We start from the raw sequence: 18,033 nt of genomic DNA, 5'->3' as shown, positions 1-18,033 counted from the left end.
AGTTGTGGCTGAACGACGACATGGATAACATACAGCTGGCAGGATATACGCTACTTCGGCAGGATATAACGGCTGACTCCGGTAAGACAAGGGGTGGCGGTCTGTGTATATTTGTAAACAACAGCTGGTGCATAAAATATAATACTAAGGAAGTCTCCAGGTTTTGCTCGCCTGAGGTAGAGTATCTCATGATAAGCTGTGGAACACACTATTTACCAAGAGAGTTTTCATCTATATTTTTCGTGGTTGTCTATTTACCACCACAAACCGATGCTGGCACTAAGATTGCCCTCAATGAGCTGTATAAGGCCATAAGTAAACAGGAAAATGCTCATCCAGAGGCAGCGCTCCTAGTGGCCGGGGACTTTAATGCAGGGAAACTTAAATCCGTTCTACCTAATTTCTACCAGCATGTTAAATGTGCAATCAGAGGGGAAAAAAAACTCTAGACCACCTATACTCCACACAAAGAGATGCACACAAAGCTCTCCCTCGCCCTCCATTTGGTAAATCTGACCATAACTCTATCCTCCTGATTCCTGCTTATAAGCAAAAACTAAAGCAGGAAGCACCAGTGACTCGGTTAATAAGGAAGTGGTCAGATGATGCAGATGCTAAGCTACAGGACTGTTTTGCTAGCACAGACTGGAATATGTTCCGGGATTCTTCTGATAGCATTGATGAGTACACCACATCAGTCACTGGCTTCATCAATAAGTGCATTAATGACATCGTCCCCACAGTGACCATACGTACATACCCCAACCAAAAGCCATGGATTACAGGAAACATCCGCACTGAGCTAAAGGGTAGAGCTGCTCCTTTCAAGGACCGGAACTCTATCCCGGACGCTTATGAGAAATCCCGCTATGCCCTCCGACGAACCATCAAACAGGCAAAGAATCCATACAGGACTAAGATTGAATCGTACTACACCGGCTCTGACGCTCGTCGGCTGTGGCAGGGCTTGAAAACTATTACAGACTACAAAAGGAAGCAGAGCCGCGAGCTGCCCATAGACACAAGCCTAGCAGATGAGCTAAATCCCTTCTATGCTCGCTTCGAGGCAAGCAACACTGAAGCATGCGTGAGAGCATAAGATGTTCCGGATGACTATGTGACCACGCTCTCTGTAGCTGATGTGAGTAAGACTTTTAAGAAGGTCAACATTCACAAGGCCGCAGGACCAGACGGATTACCAGGACGTGTACTCCGAGCATGCGCTGACCAACTGGCAAGTGTCTTCACTGACATTTTCAAAATGTCCCTGACAGAGTCTGTAATACCAACATGTTTCAAGCAGACCACCATAGTCCCTGTGCCCAAGAACACTAAGATAAATTGCCTACATGACTACCGACCCGTAGCACTCACATCTGTAGCCATGAGGTGCTTTGAAAGGCTGGTCATGGCTCACATTAACACCATTATCCCAGAAACCCTAGACCCACTCCAATTTGCATACCTCCCAAACAGATCCCCAGATGATGCAATCTCTACTGCACTCCACACTTCCCTTTCCCACCTGGACAAGAGGAATCCCTACATGAGAATGCTATTAATTGACTACAGTTCAGCGTTCAACACCATAGTGCCCTCAAAGCTCATCACTAAGCTAAGGACCCTGGGACTAAACACCTCCCTCTGCAACTGGATCCTGGACTTCCTGATGGGCCTCCCCAGGTGGTAAGGGTAGGTAACAACACATCTGCCATGCTGATCCTCAACACGGGGGCCCCTCAGGGTTGCGTGCTCAGTGCCCTCCTGTACTCCCTGTTCACCTATGACTGCATGGCCAGGCACAACTCCAACACCATCATTAAGTTTGCCGATGACACAATAGTGGTAGGCTTGATCACCGACAACGATGAGACAGCCTATAGGGAGGAGGTCAGAGACATGGCCGTGTGGTGCCATGATAACAACCTCTCCCTCAACGTGCTCAAGACAAAGGAGATGATTGTGGACTACAGGAAAAAAAAGAGGACTGAGCACGCCCCAATTCTCATCGACAGGGCTTTAGTGGAACAGGTTGAGAGCTTCAAGTTCCTTGGTGTCCACATCACCAACAAACTATCATGGTCCAAACACACCAAGACAGTCGTGAAGAGGGCACGACAAAGCTTATTCCCCCTCAGGACACTGAAAAGATTTGGCATGGGTCCTCAGATCCTCAAATAGTTCTACAGCTTCACCATCGAGAGCACCCTGACTGGTTGCGTCACCGCCTGGTATGGCAACTGCTCGGCCTCCGACCGCAAGGCACTACAGAGGGTAGTGAGTATGGCCCAGTACATCACTGGGGCCAAGCTTCCTGCCATCCAGGACTTCTATACAAGGCGGTGTCAGAGGAAGGCCCTAAAAACTATCAAAGACTCCAGCCATCCTAGTCATAGACTGTTCTCTCTGCTACTGCACGGCAAGCGGTACCGGAGCGCCAAAGTCTAGGTCCAAAAGGCTTCTTAACAGCTTCTACCCCCAACCCATAATACTCCTGAACAGATAATCATGGCTACCTGGACTATTGTTCGCTGTGCTACTCTGTTAATTATTTATGCATAGTCACTTTAACTCTACCCACATGTACATATTACCTCAATTACCTTGAATAACCGGTGCCCCCTCACATTGACTCTGTACCGGTACTCCCTGTATAAAGCCTTCCTACTGTTATTTTTATTTTACTGCTGCTCTTTAATTATTTGCTATTTTTTATTTTTTACTCATCAATTTTTTATTTAACATGGCTATTGAACAGTCTGATGGCCTTGAGATAGAAGCTGTTTTTCAGTCTCTCTGTCCCAGCTTTGATGCACCTGTACTGACCTCGCCTTCTGGATGATAGCAGGGTGAACAGGCAGTGGCTCGGGTGGTTGTTGTCCTTGATGATCTTTTTGGCCTTCCTGTGACATCAGGTGCTGTAGGTGTCCTGGAGGGCGGGTAGTTTGCCCCCGGTAATGCATTTGGAAGACCGCACCACCCTCTGGAGAGCCCTGCAGTTGCGGGCGGTGCAGTTGCCGTACCACGCGGTGATATAGCACGACAGGATGCTCTCAATTGTGCATCTGCAAAGGATCAGCAAAGTGGAAATGTTGTTTCCTACCTTCACCACCTGGGGGCGGCCCGTCAGGAAGTCCAGGACCCAGTTGCATAGGGCGGGGTTCAGACCCAGGGCCTCGAGCTTAATGATGAGTTTGGAGGGTACTATGGTGTTGAATGCTGAGCTATAGTCAATTAACAGCATTCTTACATAGGTATTCCTCGTGTCCAGATGGGATAGGGCAGTGTGCAGTGTGATCTATTGTGGCAGTAAGCAAATTGAAGTGGGTCTAGGGTGACAGGTAAGGTGATATGATCCTTGACTAGTCTCTCACTAGTTTGACTTTGGTGCAGGTCATGTTCTTCACATTACCGTCCCTGGTAAACACATACTATATCAAATCAAATCAAAGTTGATTTGTCACATGCACAGGATACAGAAGGTGCAGTGAAATGGTTACTTGCATAGTAGAGCGTTTTGTTTAGACATGTAGCTAGCTAAACAATTAACCATAATCTCAACTCATAACGTTACTACCCTGCATGAATCTGCAGGTAGCTAACCAACCAGTTTCAATGTTAGCTAGCTAGCTAACATTAGGCTATAATTAGAAATGCAAATGGTTCTGAGGTACAAATAATATTACTAAACAGATCATACACGTAATGTTAGCTAGAGAGCCAGCCAGCTAACACTAGGTAGCTAGCTAACAGTACGCTTTAACTTGAAATGAAAACAACTTTCAGACAAAATTAGAAACTTATAATATCTGAAAATGTAGTTAGCTAGACTATCTTACCCGTATATATGAATGGACGCTTCTCCTTATCTGTCTCGGATGCCATGGTTTCCCTTAGTTTGAAGATGTTATCCGGAGACAGGTGTTTTATACAACAGCCTTCTGTGTGTTCTCTTTTCTTCTGCCTCTGCATATTAGCAATCAAACGCCAGAATTGTCTCCCTCCTTAGCTGTCGGAGTCTAATTCCACCGGGCATTCCACTGATTTCAAATCTCGGTCCTCCAGAAAATTGAGTTTTACAGTTCTCCTACATGCTATCTTTCAAAAAAAGCAGCGTTAGAAAGGATTACCTACAAATACTGACCAGCTCAAGTTATAGACATAAGCGTGCTACATAGCAGACAAATCCTAACTCATATCTTGGCATGTCCAGGCCATCCATTATCTCAGCCAATCATGGTTAGCGGGAAGGTTCCTGTAATTTAGCAATTTTATTCGTATTTTCAGAAGGCACAAACGTTTGTTATTAAGGCACATGAAAGTTAACATTTTCCAGAAGGCATTTCTGCCAAAAAACGTATTTTGATAAAAAAATTAGTTTACGTTCAAATGCCTCTCATGTGAAGTAGTGACGCGCAACATACGCCTAGAATCCTGAAACGAGTCACATATTTTGAAAGGCATTACAACACAGCTTGCCAACAACAGGTTAATGAACAGGATAGGTTATTTAGCAGTTGTAGACTAGTTGGGCAATGCAATCTAGCTAATTGTTTTTGTTCATAGAATGACTAGGGCCTAATACGCACAGAATGGAGAAATTACATATGTAATTAATCAATATACAAATGTATACAGACGCATATAAACAATGACAACATCTCATCTACCTAGACCCGCATGCTCACACCCCCATCCCTAGTGCCTGCATTATTGTTTGACACTTGGCCTTAAATTGTATCAATTAGTTTTTCCTCGGTCGCCCATGCTATTTCAATATTTCAATAATTAATCATTCGATTTTTCCAGTGTTAATAATGGCGGTTTTGATTTATTTCCACGTTTTTAGTATACTTTTTTTCAAGATAAGTGATGAGAAGAGACTCGTCCAACCCATCGGGTATCTCACTACACTCCAATATGCCAGGTCATGAAATATGCAGATAGACGGATTAAAAGTACAGTTGAAGTCGGAAGTTTACATACACTTAGGTTGGAGACATTAAAACTCGTTTTTCAACCACTCCACACATTTCTTGTTAACAAACTATCGTTTTGGTAAGTCGGATACGACATCTACTTTGTGCATGACACAAGTAATTTTTCCAACATTTCACTTATAATTCACTGTATCACAATTCCAGTTGGTCAGAAGTTTACATACACTAAGTTGACTGTGTCTTTAAAAAGCTTGGAAAATTCCAGAAAATGATGTAATGGCTTTAGAAGCTTCTGATAGGCTAATTGACATAATTTGAGTCAATTGGAGGTGTACCTGTGGATGTATTTCAAGGCCTACCTTCAAACTCAGTGCCTCTTTGCTTGACATCATGGGAAAATCAAAAGAGATCAGCCAAGACCTCAGAAAAAAAATGGTAGACCTCCACAAGTCTGGTTAATCCTTGGGAGTGATTTCCAAACGCCTGAAGGTACCACGTTCATCTGTACAAACAATTGTACGCAAGTATAAACACCATGGGACCACGCAGCCGTCATACCGCTCAGGAAGGAGACACGTTCTGTCTCCTAGAGATGAACGTACTCTGGTGCGAAAAGTGCAAATCAATCCCAGAACAACAGCAAAGGACCTTGTGAAGATGCTGGAGGAAACGGGTACAAAAGTATCGATAACCACAGGAAAACGAGTCCTATATCGACATAACCTGAAAGGCCGCTCAGCAAGGAAGAAGCCACTGCTCCAAAACCGCCATAAAAAAGCCAGACTACGGTTTGCAACTGCACATTGGGACAAAGATTGTACTTTTTGGAGAAATGTCCTCTGGTCTGATGAAACAAAAATAGAACTGTTTGGCCATAATGACCATCGTTATGTTTGGAGGAAAAAGTGGGGCCTTGCAAGCCGAAGAACGCCATCCCAACCGTGAAGCACGGGGGTGGCAGCATCATGCTGTTGGGGTGCTTTGCTGCAGGAGGGACTGGTGCATTTCACAAAATAGATGGCATCATGAGGAAGGAAAATTAGGTGAATATATTGAAGCAACATCTCAAGACATCAGTCAGGAAGTTAAAGCTTGGTCGCAAATGGGTCTTCCAAATCGACAATGACCTCAAGTATACTTCAAAAGTTGTGACAAAATGGCTTAAGGACAACAAAGTCAAGGTATTGTAGTGGCCATCAGAAAGCCCTGACCTCAATCCTATAGAAAATGTGTGGGCAGAACTGAAAAAGCGTGTGCGAGCAAGGAAGCCTACAATCCTGATTCAGTTTCATCAGCTCTGTCAGGAGGAATGGGTCATAATTCACCCAACTTATTGTGGGAAGCTTGTGGAAGGCTATCCAAAATGTTTGACCCAAGTTCAACAATTTAAAGGCAATGCTACCAAATACTAATTGAGTGTATGTAAACTTCTGACCCACTGGGAATGCAATGAAAGAAATAAAAGCTTAAATAAATAATTCTCTCTACTATTACTCTGACATTTCACATTCTTAAAATAAAGTGGTGATCCTAACTGACCTAAGACAGGGAATATTTACAAGGATTAAATGTCAGGTGGTGAAAAAATGAGTTTAAATGTATTTGGCTAAGGTGTATGTAAACTTCCAACTTCAACTGTATGCTTACATTGTAATACTTCTGACAGCCAGTTTTCTAGCTCCGCCCACAAGTTCTGAAATGTATAGTATTCCCGGAAAGCATGGATTATTGAGTCATTATTACACTTTAGACAAGACTGTTATTGTGCTATAGAATTTGTGAATTTTGTCTCTCGTATAATAAATTATATACATTACCATATACTGGATTAAGCGTACATTTCCGTTAACTGTAATTTTGTTAGTAATGCTCCAACTTTCCCTCCACATCAGTACTTTTTCAGTCTTGGTTCCAATAGTTTATATTGTTTTCTAAGATATTGTCATTTGGATATGCAAGGTTTTGTATATCTTCCCTATCATATGAACATCATTTTCTGACTCAAATAAGATTCCCTCAAGGTTGCTCTGATGTTGTCATGATCGTTTAGAGACGGGTCAGACCAAGGTACAGCGTGGTATGCGTACATGTTTATTAACTAAGATAAACACTTGACAAAACAACAAAAGCAACATAACGTGAAGTCCTATTGGCTATACTCACAACAAGCCTAACAGGAACACAAACACGAGTCAAGATCCCACAACTAAGGTAGGCAACCAGGCTACCTAAGTATGATCCCCAATAAGAGACAACGAGCGACAGCTGCCTCTGATTGGGAATCACACCTGGCCAAACATAGAAATACACCTACTAGAACCTAAACATAGAATCTAATAACATAGATCTCAAACTGAACTCACACTCTGACCCAACCAACAAGAGTTCTCTCGATCAGGGCGTGAAAGTACCCCCCCCCCCCCAAAGGTGCGTACTCCGGCCGCACCAACCTGACTCATTAGGGGAGGGTCCGGGTGGGCATTCAGCCTCGGAGGCGGATCTGGCTCCGGGCGTGATGACCTCTCCCTTTCTGCCTCCCCGTTGCGCCCCTGGTCTGGTCTGGACCTCAGAGCGATGCTTCCCCTCTCCTTCTTCCCACGATGCACCAAGCCCTGTCTGGACCCTGGTGTGGGAGACCCCGAACCTGGAGAGGGGCTGATGTCTGGGCCTGGATCGGCAATCCTCCCGCGATGCACCAAGCCCTGTCTGGACCCTGGTGTGGGAGGTCCCAACCCTGGAGAGGGGCTAACTTCTGGTTCTGGAGTGGAGCCGCTGAGTGGAGCTAAACTGGACCCCGGTGGAGCGGACTGCTCTGGCTCCGGAGTGGAGCCGCTGACCGGAGCTGGACTGGGCACCGGTGGAGCGGACTGCTCTGGCTCCGAAGTGGATCCGCTGACCGGAGCTGGACTGGGGACACGCACCACTGGTCTTGTGCGAGGAGCAGGCACGGGTCGTGCCGGACTGGAGACACGCACCACTGGTTTGGTGCGAGGAGCAGGCACGGGCCGTGTCGGACTGGATACGCACACCACTGGTTTGGTGCGGGGAGCAGGTACGGGGCGTACCGGGCTGGCGACACGCACCACTGGTTTGGTGCGGGGAATAGGTACGGGCCGTACTGGACTGGATATGCGCACCACTGGTTTGGTGCAGGAGGCAGGTACGGGCCGTACTGGACTGGATACACGCACCACTGGTTTGGTGCGGGGAGCAGGTACGGGGCGTACCGGGCTGGCGACACGCACCACTGGTTTGGTGCGGGGAGCAGGTACGGTCCATACCGGGCTGGCAACACACACCACTGGTTTGGTGCGGGGAGCAGGTACAGGGCTTACCGGGCTGGCGACACGCACCACTGGTTTGGTGCGGGGAGTAGGTATGGGGCGTACCGGGCTGGCGACATGCACCACTGGTTTGGTGCGGGGAGCAGGTACGGGCCGTACTGGACTGGATACACGCACCACAGGTTTGGTGCGGGGAACAGGTATGGGGCTTACCGGGCTGGCGACAAGCACCACTGGTTTGGTGCGGGGAGCAGGTACGGGCCGTACTGGACTGGACACACGTACCACTGGTTTGGTGCGGGAGGCAGGTACGGGCCGTACTGGACTGGATACACGCACCACTGGTTTGGTGCGGGGAGCAGGTACGGGACGTACCGGGCTGTGGAGGCGCACTGGAGGTCTGGAGCTTAGAGCTGGCACAACCCTTCCTGGCTGGATGCCCACTTTCGCACGGCACATGCAGGGCGCTGGAACAGGATGCACTGGGCAGGTAGCTTAGTGGTTAAGAGCGTTGTGCCAGTAACCGAAAGGTCGCTGGTTCTAATCCCCGAGCCGACTAGGTGAAAAATCTGTCGTTGTGCCCTTGAGCAAGGCACTTAACCCTAATTGCTCCTGTAAGTCGCTCTGGATAAGAGCGTCTGCTAAATGACTAAAATGTAAAATGTAATGTGCACTGGTGACAGTGCGTATCTCAGCATACCTAGGTTCCTCAATGAACACATGCTCCTTTTGTTGCCTGACCAGCTCCTCTCTCCGTGCCTCCACTATTTCCTTCTCCCTACGGGCCTCCTGCAGCGCCTCCTCTTTAAGGGAGCTCTCCTGCTTTATTCTCCCTATCAGCCCCCGTAATGTGGTGGCCTCCTCTCTTAAACTCTCGTTCCGCAGATCTTGGAGGACCTCTAAATTAGCGGCATCCTCCTATAGTCAGCCCTTTCACGGCCTCCTGCTGCCTCGTCATCCACCCCGTGTGCCCCGCAAATTTTTTGTGGGGGGCTGCTTCTCGGGCTTTCTTCGTGACCGAGTCCTTTTGAGTCGCCGTTTCTCCTCTCCTGCCTGGGCTTCCTCCTTCACCCAGGGTCCTCTACCAGCCAATATCTCCTCCCAAGTCCAAAATGTCTTTCCCACCTGTGTCCAGGGTGTCTGCTGCTCCTGGGCACGCTGCTTGGTCCGTTGGTGGTGGGATCTTCTGTCACGATCGTTGAGAGACGGGTCAGACCAAGGTGCAGCGTGGTATGCGTACATGGAATCGAACCATGGGGTCTGTAGTGACGCCTCAAGCACTGAGATGCAGTGCCTTGGACTGCTGCTCCACTCGGGAGCCCATAGCAGTCTTAACTAGGAAGTTGTTAATCTTCTTAGCTTCATCCTTTGAAAACAGACATGTAATAAGTGTCTGGGGATGAGCATGCCCATCTTCAATATGTACCCATTGTTCCTCTTTAGTGCATTTAACTATATGTCGCAAGTAAAAGCCTTGGGTAGCGAATTGATACAATTGCAAGTCTGGAAGGTTATAACTACCCTCAGACTTAGGAACATGTAAAACTTTCCTTTTTATTCTATGAACTTCATTTGCACATATACGGTCTGTTATGACCGAGTATATTTCTTCGAAGAATGTCTTCAGTGGGGCAATTGGTATTTACCGAAAACAAAAACAAAAACTTTGGGAGCCATGCCATTCTAAAGAGGTTTATTCTACCTGTAAGATTTATGGGAATATTATTTCATTTAATTATTATTCCATTTAACTCATATTGTTGAGTAATGGAATAAAGTTATCTTTATTATTATTGTTTTAATTTAATATTTTTTGTAATCCACTTAAAGGATTGCGGTAGATCGTGAGTTCCTTTAAAAAAAAATCCTATTGCCATTATTTCATTTTTTTTCAACGTTAATTTTATATCCTGAGATTTTTGAGTATTCTGAAAATATTTTTAGCAAAGGGGGCATTGCATTTTCAATATTGGTCAGATATATCAAGAGATCATCTGCAAATATTCATGTTTACCAATACTGATACCTGTTACGTTTGGGTCCTGATCCCTGTCTTGTGCCCCATCCTAAAGCAATTTCATCAGATAATGTATTATTTTTGCATATTTTTGCTTTAGGACATTAAAGAAGATTTTGATTAAATATCTCATTTCAGTTGTCACATTCAACTTTTTCCACATTTTGTTATGTTACAGCCTTATTCTAAAATTGATACAATTGTTTTTTCCCCTCATCAATCTACACACAATACCTCCTATTGACAAAACAAAAACAGTTATTTTTTCATATATTTGCTAATTTATTAAAAATAAAAATGGAAATATCACATTTACATAACAGTGGAAGCTCCTCGGGAGGAGGAAGGGGAGGACCAAAACATTGAAAAGATTATCCTATTTAGATAATGTCACCAAATCATTTATTAAAACACACTGTTTTGCAATGATGGACTACAGTAGCTTCAACAGCACTCTGTAGAGTAGCACCATGGTGTAGCCGGAGGATTTTGTACGTTTGCCCACTGACAAAGAAATGATCAGTCTATAATTTTAATGGAAGGTTTATTTGAACAGTGAGAGACAGAATAACAACAACAAAATCCAGAAAAACGCATGTCAAAAATGTTATAAATTGATTTGCATTTTAATGAGGGAAATAAGTATTTGACCCCCTCTCAATCAGAAAGATTTCTGGCTCCCAGATGACTTTTATACAGGTAACGAGCTGAGATTAGGAGCACACTCTTAAAGGGAGTGCTCCTAATCTCAGCTTGTTACCTGTATAAAATACACCTGTCCACAGAAGCAATCAATCAATCATATTCCAAACTCTCCACCATGGCCAAGCCAAAGAGCTCTCCAAAGATGTCAGGGACAAGATTGTAGACCTACACAAGGCTGGAATGGGCTAAAAGACCATCGCCAAGCAGCTTGGTGAGAAGGTGACAACAGTTGGTGCGATTCATCGCAAATGGAAGAAACACAAAATAACTGTCAATCTCCCTCGGCCTGGGGCTCCATGCAAGATCTCAACACGTGGAGTTGCAATGATCATGAGAACGGTGAGGAATCAGCCCAGAACTACACGGGAGGATCTTGTCAATGATCTCAATGCAGCTGGGACCATAGTCACCAAGAAAACAATTGGTAACACACTATGCCGTGAAGGACTGAAATCCTGCAGCACCCGCAAGGTTCCCCTGCTCAAGAAAGCACATATACAGGCCCGTCTGAAGTTTGCCAATGAACATCTGAATGATTCAGAGGAGAACTGGGTGAAAGTGTTGTGGTCAGATGAGACCAAAATCGAGCTCTTTGGCGTCAACTGAACTCGCCGTGTTTGGAGGAGGAGGAATGCTGCCTATGAATCCAAGAACACCATCCCCACCGTCAAACATGGAGGTTTAAACATTATGCTTTGGGGGTGTTTTTCTGCTAAGGGGGAAGGACAACTTCACCGCATCAAAGGGACGATGGACAGGGCCTTGTACCGTCAAATCTTGGGTGAGAACCTCCTTCCCTCAGCCAGGGCATTGGAAATGGGTCATGGGTGGGTATTCCAGCATGACAATGACCCAAAACGTACGGCCAAGGCAACAAAGGAGTGGCTCAAGAAGAAGCACAATAAGGTCCTGGAGTGGCCTAGCCAGTCTCCAGACCTTAATCCCATAGAAAATCTGTGGAGGGAGCTGAAGGTTCGAGTTGCCAAACGTCAGCCTCAAAATCTTAATGACTTGGAGAAGATCTGCAAAGATGAGTGAGACAAAATCCCTCCTGAGATGTGTGCAAACCTGGTGGCCAACTACAAGAAACGTCTGACCTCTGTGATTGCCAACAAGGGTTTTGCCACCAAGTACTAAGTCATGCTTTGCGGAGAGGTCAAATACTTATTTCCCTCATTAAAATGCAAATCAATTCATAACATTTTTTACATGCGTTTTTCTGGATTTTTTTGTTGTTATTCTGTCTCTCACAGTTCCAATAAACCTAACATTAAAATTATAGACTGATCATTTCTTTGTCAGTGGGCAAACGTACAAAATCAGCAGGGGATCAAATACTTTTTTTCCCTCACTGTAGCTTCCGTCCACCTCTTGATACATTGATATCAATACAAAATCTAGGAGGCTCTTGGTTTTCACCCCCTTCCATAGAGTTACACAGTAATTATGACAACTTCCGGAGGACGTCCTCCAACCTATCAGAGCTCTTGCAGCATGAACTGACATGTTGTCCACCCAATCAAAGGATCAGAGAATGAATCTAGTCCTGAAAGCATAAGCTACAGCTAGCTAGCACTGCAGTGCATAAAATGTGGTGAGTAGTTGACTCAAAGAGAGAGAAGGACAATAGTTGAACAGTTTTTAACAAATGAAGGAGAAGCGAGAGAGAGAGAGTGTCATTTCTTTTTCACTTTCAGTTCCACTTACTTAGCTAGCAAATGCAGCTGGCTAGTTTAGTTACTCAAACATCCGGCTCAAACAGAGGGATGCTATGTTAGCTAGCTGGCTATGACTATCCAACACAACACTGGAACTCTTCCAAGTCAAGGTAAGCTTTTGGTTTTATTAATTTATTTCCTTCGGGGCCCGCCGGTGTAACTGCTTACTGACTATACACTGTAACGTTACTGCATGATTGTAGCAGGTTTATTAACGCATTAGTTCTATTAGCTATGTTGACTACGACATTACTTTAGCTAATATGGGGACAACGATGTAGGCTGTGTGTAGCGGTTATGACATGGTTTGGCTTGGAAAGGTTTTTTCGCCTGGTCAAATACAGCTGATGTGTTGTTCATTGAAGTCCACAAACGAACGGAAAGGGGGAGGAGGAGAGTGTTGCTATGAAAGTGAACTTTGTTTATGCGTGACCAGGCCTGTATTCATTCTGCTGATTTTGTTGAAAAAAGTTTATTAAACGGAAGCAAACGAAATGGGGATAAAAAATACCTGAATTTGTCCAATAGAAACTCTCGTTTGCAACTGTTGGACTAATGATTACACCCTAGATAAGCTAGATGCAGGCAAGAGTGTGCAAGGAGGTAATGGATGTGTCACTGTCTGTCCATGTGTCACTCTCTGTAATCTCACATTTTTCTCCTGACCTGTGTGCTCCTACGTTGTAAACTTTCATTCATAGGCTAGGTTGTAGAAACCTAATGATGGGTATAGGGAAAACTTGAGTATCATGTAATAGCCTAAACCTATCGATGTTACATTGAACTGGGTGAATGGAATATGAATGACAGTCATCCAACATGCTGTAATAGAAATAAGGCCATGCTCATGAAAAGAACGGCTCATCATAAATGCCACTGACCGCCACTGTTACATAAGTATTCAGACCCTTTACTCAGTACTTTGTTGAAGCACCTTTGGCAGTGATTACAGCATCGAGTCTTCTTGGGTATCACGCTACAAGCTTGGCACACCTGTATTTGGGACTTGTCCCGAAGCCACTCCTGCATTGTCTTGGCTGTGTGCTTAGGGTAGATGTCCTGTTGGAAGGTGAACCTTCACCCCAGTATGAGGTCCTGAGCGCTCTGGAGCAGGTTTTCATCAAGGATCTCTCTGTACATTGCTCCGTTCATCTTTGCCTCGATCCTGACTAATCTCCCAGTCCCTGCTGCTAAAAAACATTTTTTTTTTTTTGTCATTTAGCAGACGCTCTTATCCAGAGCGACTTACAGGAGCAATTAGGTTTAAGTGCCTTGCTCAAGGGCACATCGACAGATTTTTCACCTAGTCTGCTCAGGGATTAGAACCAGCGACCTTTCGGTTACTGGCACAACGCTCTTAACCACTAAGCTACCTGCCGCCCAGGGGAGATGGGAGACATCTCCACAGCATGATGATGCCACCACCATGCTTTACCATAGGGATGGTGCCAGGTTTCCTCCAGACGTGATGCTTGGCATTCAGGCCAAAGAGTTCAATCTTGGTTTCTTCAGACCAGATAATCTTGTTTCTCATGGACTGAGAGTCATTAGGTGCCTTTTGGCAAACTCCAAGTGGGCTGTCATGTGCCTTTTACTGAGGAGTGGCTTCCGTCTGGCCACTCTACCAGAAAGGTTCTGATAGGGGGAGTGCTGCAGAGATGGTTGTCCTTCTGAAAGGTTCTCCCATCTCCCCTGAGGAACCTGTCAGAGTGACCATCGGGTTCTTGGTCACCTCCCTGACCAAGGCCCTTCTCCCCTGATTGCTCAGTTTGGCCGGACAGCCAGCTCTAGGAAGAGTCTTGGTGGTTCCAAACCTCTACCATTTAAGAATGATGGAGGCCACTGTGTTCTTGGGGACCTTCAATGCTGCAGAAATATTTTGGTACCCTTCCCCAGATCTGTGCCTCGACACAATCCTGTCTTGGAGCTCTACGGACAATTCCTTTGAACTCATGGCATGGTTTTTTTCTCTGATATGCACTGTCAAATGTGGGACCTTATATAGACAGGTGTGTGCCTTTCCAAATCATGTCCAATCAATTGAATTTACCACAGGTGGACTCTAATCAAGTTGTAGAAACATCAAGGATTTTCAATGGAAACAGAATACTCCTGAGCTCAATTTCGTCTCATAGCAAAGGGTCTGAATACTTATGTGAATATGGAATTTCTGTTTTTAATTTTAATACATTTGCTAACATTTCTAAAAACTTGTTTTCGCTTTGTCATTATGGGGTATTGTGTGTAGATTGCTGAGGATTTTGATTTATTTAATCCATTTTAGAATAAGGCTGTAACATAACAAAATGTGGAAAAACTCAAGGGGGTCTGAATACATTCTGAAGGCACTGTAACTGAAATACTGTATGTTGTTTTTATTGTTTATAAAAAATATATATAATACCTTCTCAGTATAACTATGTATTGAAAAGCACTATACAAATGACATGTATAATGTATTATTTATTTTGAAACCTTGTAGGCCTATGTACATTTTCTGTCACAGCCTTTGTTTTGCAAGCGTTGTGGTTCAGGCAATCCAATGAACCCTAAGCAACCCCGATACAAGTACAGTTCCTTGATCAAGGCTAAACAATATTGCTTATGAATTCCAAAGAAAACGAAATAAGGCTGTAATAGAGTGGAGGTGCCTCTATTAGAATATAAACGGTTGTCATGTGAAATGTGTATGCTTTCCTATTAATCCATTTGAAATCATTGTTTGTGTGTTCTGATTGGTTGCAGAAGTGGCTCTGACGAACGCACCGCCACATTTACATCATTTAGCAGACGCTCTTATCCAGAGCGACTTACAAATTGGTGCATTCAACTTATGATAGCCAGTGGGGGGATTACTTTACATTTACATTACATTTTAGTCATTTAGCAGACACTCTTATCCAGAGCGACTTACAGTTAGTGAGTGCATACATTATTTTTTGTATTATTTATTTTTTCATACTGGCCCCCCGTGGGAATCAAACCCACAACCCTGGCGTTGCAAACGCCATGCTCTACCATCTGAGCTACATCCCTGCCGGCCATTCCCTCCCCTACCCTGGATGACGCTGGGCCAATTGTGCGCCGCCCCATGGGTCTCCCGGTCGCGGCCGGCTACGACAGAGCCTGGATTCAAACCAGGATATCTAGTGGCACAGCTAGCACTGTGATGCAGTGCCTTAGACCACTGCGCCACTCGGGATAACTTTATAATATTCCAGGTATTCCTTAAAGAGGTAGGGTTTCAAGTGTCTCCGGAAGGTGGTCAGTGACTCCGCTGTCCTGGCGTCGTGGGGGAGCTTGTTCCACCATTGGGGTGCCAGAGCAGCAAATAGCTTTGACTGGGCTGAGCGGGAACTGTGCTTCCGTAGAGGTAGGGGAGATAGCAGGCCAGAGGTGGATAAACGTAGTGCCCTCGTTTGGGTGTAGGGTCTGATCAGAGCCTGAAGGTAAGGAGGTGCCGTTCCCCTCACAGCTCCGTAGGCAAGCACCATGGTTTTGTAGTAGATGCGAGCCTCAACTGGAGGCCAGTGGAGTGTGCGGTGGAGCGGGGTGACATGAGAGAACTTGGGAAGGTCGAACACCCGACGGGCTGCAGAGTTCTGGATAAGTTGTAGGGGTTTAATAGCACAGGCAGGGAGCCCAACCAACAGCGAGTTGCAGTAATCCAGACGGGAGATGACAAGTGCCTGGATTAGGACCTGTGCCGCATTCTGTGTAAGGTAGGGTCGTACTTTGCGAATGTTGTAGAGCATGAACCTGCAGGATCGGGTCACCGCTTTGATATTAGCGGACAGGGTGTTGTCCAGGGTCACGCCAAGGTTCTTTGCACTCTGGGAGGAGGACACAATGGAGTTGTCAACCGTGATGGCGAGATCATGGAGCGGGCAGTCCTTCCCCGGGAGGAAGAGCAGCTCCGTCTTGCCGAGGTTCAGCTTGAGGTGGTGATCCGACATCCACACTGATATGTCTGCCAGACATGCAGAGATGCGATTTGCCACCTGGGTATCAGAAGGGGGAAAGGTTGGATCTCTGTCACCTGTTCCTACAAAATGGTGGTGCATTTCCTGGAGCAGGAGAAAGGAAAGACAGGAACAGAACTGCTGCTGTCACCAAGTCCTTGCACCATCCAAAATTAGAGATCCAACATTTCCAGTTTGCAGTTGACAATCCTTTCTCAGTCTCCATGTGTTTGAAAGTAGTGATGGGAAATCGAGGCTTTCTGAACCCTTTGGGGCTTTCACCAAAGATATTGACAAGATAGTCAAGTGACCACTATAATGATGGAACTACATGTCCTCAAAGATGGAAGGCAGGAGGTGAGATCAGGTTGGACCATTCTAGCCAATGAGAGGGCAGATATGAGTGTGAACAACAGGCCATAGAGATAGATAGAGGACTCATCTTTGTGTCTGTGTGATTATATCGTCTGTGACAGGATGGTCAGCGCCATTGAGGCTATCTCCATTTTAAAGTAGTACATTTTCTTCTCCTTCATTGGCTGATTGCTCCCAACTCATAGGAATCCCCACCCAGTTGACTACTTTAAAGGTATACTCAGCGATATGACGTAAATGCAGAAAGTAAACAGCATAGAGGATACATTTCCACAATAACTAAGAGGATTGAAAGGCTCAACTTCTCCGCTGTGAACAGCGTGAAGCGAACCCGTGCACATGCGCAGATACTGTGTGTGACTGTGTAAGCGCAAAGTCTTGCATCTCGCTCATCTCAATATCTGCGGTGAGTCTACCTTTAGAATGGTGGAAGCCCTCAATGTCAATGTCCATGCTAAAACTTCTATTCGATCAAAAAGCCTCACGTTTCGCCTCTTCCTCGCTTTTAACACAGTGCACATTAGTGGCATCTGCTGGTCAGTAATACATATCAGCATGTTTAATGTTTATATAGACTTGTTTTCCCATTGCATAAAAACTTTGTGGCACAATGGATAGATTGAGCGTTGATAAACTACATTTAGTTAGAATGTGGGGTTCGTATCCCACATCCTACTTACCCTTTTTGCCATCAGATTCAATTTTTTTTCAAAAACTGTGCATCCATGGTATTATTAAGGATGATGAAGACAAAAGATTATCATAGGCTGCACTAAATAAAACAAATTATTTGAACAACAATTTATTTGTTTATTTGCATCCCCATTAGATTTTTGCAGAGACAGCAGCTATTCTTCCTGGGGTCCATAAAAAAAAAACACATTACACGACAAGTAACAAAACACTGATACACTTATAGATAAGGACAGTCACACAAATAATAATAATACAAATAAAATAAAAATATATATTAATATATAGTACCAGTCAAAAGTTTGGACACACCCACTCATTCCAGGGTTTTTCTTTATT

This window comes from Coregonus clupeaformis, chromosome 18, assembly GCF_020615455.1.
Source record: "Coregonus clupeaformis isolate EN_2021a chromosome 18, ASM2061545v1, whole genome shotgun sequence".
In the NCBI taxonomy this organism is placed as follows: Eukaryota; Metazoa; Chordata; class Actinopteri; order Salmoniformes; family Salmonidae; genus Coregonus; species Coregonus clupeaformis.
Note: the sequence above shows the minus strand (reverse complement) of the source record.